Below are 4,679 nucleotides of genomic sequence, written 5' to 3'. Positions count from 1 at the left end.
AATAAAATCTTTACTAAATAAATTAATAAATAAACCTACTTCCAGTTTAGGTCCCTTAACAAAAATTGCTACTGCTTCATTAAAAAAAAAAAAAAAGATAATTTAGAAAGATGCTTCCAGAGCTAAAAAGCTGTTTTTTTTTGGATTAAATATAGAAGTGCTTTATAAAGTAAAAGAAAAAATATGCTATATTAACACTAATCACACTATAACTTTGGTGGTTATATCAAGATAATGAAAAGTGATTTTAAAGCAAATTTCATTATCAGACATAAAGATCAAGGCAAAATTACAGAAGAGTAAAAGGATGAATTCATCAGGGAGTATAATAATTCTTGACTTTTAATACTTAATAACAGATTTGGGGATATATAGGGGAAAACTAAGAACAAAAATCATAACTTCTACCTTAGAAGAGAAATGGAAAAAAGTTTCAACACCTTTATTTTGAGATTATATAGACAAATGGTCATCAAATTGGTAAGATATGTAAGGCTTGAACAAAATTATCAACTAACTAGATATGCTTGATATTACAGAATACTCCCAACAACCGCAGACTACATATATCTTAAGCCATGATTTTCTTTGCAAAGGTCAACATTGATAATGTTCTAGTCATACCTCCGTGTACCAGGAAAGAATTAGCATATTTCTTGAAAGACACAGCTATCAAAGCTCCATTGAGAAACCGTTAAGATGGAGAAGGGATTTGCAAATTATATATCTGATAATGGACATCTACTCTGTTTATTAAAAAATGAATAAAAATAAAATACCTTACTAATAACCAAACAGAGTATCCAATTTTACATGTGAAGAAAATTATTGAAGAGACATGTCACCAAAAGCATATGGATGGCTTTTAAGCACATGACAAATTTATCAACATTTAGACATTAAAGAAATACAAATTAAAATCATAATGAGACATGCTTACATATCTATTAGAATGGCTAAAATTATAAAGGCTAATTGTACTTCATCTGAGCTAGATTGAGAAGCAACAAAAAATCTAAACTGTTGTTGGCATATATCATGATACCACCACTTTGGAAAATAGTTTGAAATATTTTTTTAAATGCAAAATATGTTGCAGTTACACAAATAGCCATTTTACTTCTAGGCATTTAACCAAGAGAAACAAACCCTATGTTCATACAAGGACTTGTATATGAATTTCATAGCAGCTTTATTTTTAAGAATTGAAAACAGTGGAAATGTTCATCAATGTCTATCAATAGAGCAAAGACAAATTATGATCTATTCATTAAAGAGATTACTATTCAACATCAAAATGAACTATTTACAATTGGAGATTCTCAAAGTAATGATGCTGAGAAAAGAAAAGCCAGGCAATGAATAGAATATACTGTGTGATTCCATGACTATAAAAAAATCTAGAAAATACAAATTTATATATAGTCACAGTCTTCAAATATATTGGTGTGATTTTCGTGCCTTCTTCTGTGCTCCCATAGCTTCCTACACTTGGATCTCCGAGCATTTGTTACACCATGTGAAAATATGAACTCTTTTTCTTTATTATGTCTTACTAGAATAAGAATCCTTGAAATTTTATGGACATTTGAACTCTCAGTTATAAGCAGAAATTCTATCATACAGTAAATTCCCAAATATAAAAGCCAGAGTTTTACAATGACTTCTAAGCTTTTAACTGATCTAGCCACTCATGTGACCTCTGTGACCTCTTTCCCTGCTACTCTTCAGTCCCTCACAGTGGCCTCCTTGCTATTCCTCAGATATGCCAGGCACGATCCAACCTTATGGCCTTCAAGATAGCCAATTCCTTTGTCTGGAGTGACCTTATTGCTGATAGTTCTGGGCAAATTCATCACCTTTCCATACGTTTGTTCAATTGTCAGCTTCATTGTAACTACCCTGATCTTCCTATTAAAATTCTTACCTCCCCATTCCCTGCCTAGCAACCTTGATTTTTCTCACCCTGATCTAATTTTTCTTTTTCCCCATTGTACTCATCATTTTTGAATACACTATGCAATTTTTATTCAGGTTTATACCTTTTAATTTTCTCACCCATTCAAATAAACGTTCTACAAATCCAAGTATTTCATTTACCAGTGTAGTATGAAGTAATATCTGCCATAAAATAGGTTCAATAGACAATTGGTAAATTTCAGAAAAAACGAATGTTGAGAGTATACTGAATTTCATAAGTCATTTCAATATTTTTTTCCAAAAAATAAACTATGTGAAACATACCTTAAATTTACTTTCAAAATATTTTATAGCATATAATGGACAATATACATAAGCCTTAAAGAAACAATCATATAAATAACGATGTCATACCTACTTAAAAACTGCATAATACCACACTCCTAGATCCTCTCTGAATGCTCTAAAATAACCCTTCAAAAGAAATACATTTTTAAAAATTACAGATTTTTTGGCAAATAATTTAATAAAATAAAAGTTTCATTCATCTATGTAGATCATAATAAATGTTTTTTTGTTTTTTTTTGTTTTTTTTTTTTTTAAAGACACATTTATTCAGCGTCATGATCAGACTATTACATTTAGCAATCAACAGCATGGGTGCAAAAAAAAAAAATCTACATTAAAACCCTTTGTTGGAATGCTTTACACTTTCCACAGAACAGAAACTAAAATAACCTGTTATACAATTAGTCACAAATACAGTCCTCGAGTTTTTTTGCCCATACACATGAGTATTGTCTAAAACATGTCTTCTTTGTAGCAGCTAGGCCCTGCTACCACTGTGCTTGGCTGAGTTCACAAATCTGTTGTAACCTGTAGCTTCCCTGTCACTTCTCTGGCTCTCCTCTCCTGCTAAGCTTTGTTTCCTGGCAGTAATTAAAACCTTCTGCCACTGCCATAGCTGCTGCTGCTGCTGGAACCACCATAGCCACCTTGGTTTCGTGGTTTGGCGAAGTATTGGCCTCCACCACCATAAGGGCCAGAGCTTCTGCCTCCAAAATTGCCTCCTTTCATGGGTCCAAAATTTGAGGATTGATTGTTGTAATTGCCAAAATCATTATAGCTTCCACCACCTCCCAAGTTGCTTCCATCATTACCAAATCCGTTATAGCCATCCCCACTGCCACCATATCCACCACCACCTCGACTGCCACCAAAGCCACCTCGACCACTGAAGTTTCCTCCGCGACCAAAGTTGTCATTCCCACCAAAACCACCTCCACGACCACCACCAAAGTTTCCAGAACCACTTCGACCTCTTTGGCTGGATGAAGCACTAGCCATCTCTTGCTTAGAGAGCGCTTTCCTTACTTCACAGTTGTGGCCATTCACAGTATGGTATTTTTGAATGACAATCTTGTCTACAGAATCATGGTCATCAAATGTTACAAAAGCAAAACCCCTCTTTTTGCCACTGCCTCGGTCAGTCATGATCTCAATCACTTCGATTTTCCCATACTGTTCGAAATAATCTCTTAGATGATGTTCTTCAGTGTCTTCTTTAATGCCACCAACAAAAATCTTTTTCACAGTTAAGTGGGCACCAGGTCTTTGAGAATCTTCTCTTGAGACAGCCCTCTTTGGTTCCACAACTCTTCCATCCACCTTGTGTGGCCTTGCATTCATGGCTGCATCCACCTCCTCCACAGTGGCATAGGTGACAAACCCAAAGCCTCTGGAGCGCGTGGTGTTCGGATCTCTCATTACCACACAGTCCGTAAGTGTTCCCCATTGCTCAAAATGGCTCCTCAGACTCTCATCGGTTGTTTCAAAGCTCAGACCTCCGATGAAGAGCTTCCGCAGCTGTTCAGGCTCTTTGGGAGACTCTGACTTAGACATGACGGCGGTGGGAGGGGAGACTTTAACGATGCTTACTCGGCGGCGTCCACAGGCAGAAAGGATAATAAATGTTTTTAATAAGCATGAAATTATAACTCTGAAGTGTGCTAAAATGAAACCACCTGCTAAGGGTGAGAGAACAAAAATAAACATTTTTCCAAATAAGAGGAATTTATTACCTTTGAATCAAAGCATATGGATTTGTTCAAACTGGCAATAAAGGAATATGGAAACACAAAACATAGAATGTCATATTTTAGATTTCTAAAAGACTTCAAAGTGAAGAGTATATATTTTTTAAATGCTACATAATGCTACATAATGACAAGATGACAGGGTGTGACAAATAGCATTTTAAAAGCTCTACTTATAATGGAACTGAAAGTCTCATTTCCCTATAATTTTATATATGTCATTGATTTACAATATCTGGATACAACATATTACCAAACAGATGTTCATCAAAGACTAAATTATTTTTAATGGAACATAATATTTTGAACCTACATCTATTAATCATTTTTTCGATCTAACATTTATAGTCTCGCTAAACAATTTATCAGTTGTCGACAAAATTAAAAAAAAATAGGATAAAAAGTCGTGTTTGGAAAAGTAGATTTTCTTTGAAATTTGCAACTAAATGAAAATATTGCTGATATTTTTGAAACTTTAAATGTAATTTTATATATATCTGACCTATCAGATGATATAAAATTTTTGGAGAAAATATGACATATTTTTTTGATCTTGGTTGAAGGTATTAATAAAGATCAACTGCTTGTATTATTTGCATTGTGATATCTTAGTTAATAAACATGAATAACTGGTATAAAATATGTTTTTTTAAAAATTTTATT

The 4,679-nt window shown here is 33.7% G+C and overlaps 1 pseudogene across 1 annotated transcript; it reads right to left on the bottom strand.

The window, feature by feature from the left end:
• Window positions 1-2,585: 2,585 nt before the first annotated feature.
• Window positions 2,586-3,888, bottom strand: LOC309858417 (heterogeneous nuclear ribonucleoprotein A1 pseudogene; annotated as a pseudogene). The gene has a single exon. The product of its transcript is annotated as a heterogeneous nuclear ribonucleoprotein A1 pseudogene (transcript).
• Window positions 3,889-4,679: the final 791 nt, after the last annotated feature.

This window comes from Mustela nivalis (assembly GCF_964662115.1).
Source record: "Mustela nivalis genome assembly, contig: HAP1_SCAFFOLD_2356, whole genome shotgun sequence".
NCBI lineage: Eukaryota > Metazoa > Chordata > Mammalia > Carnivora > Mustelidae > Mustela > Mustela nivalis.
This window is presented reverse-complemented; position numbering and strand designations above follow the sequence as displayed.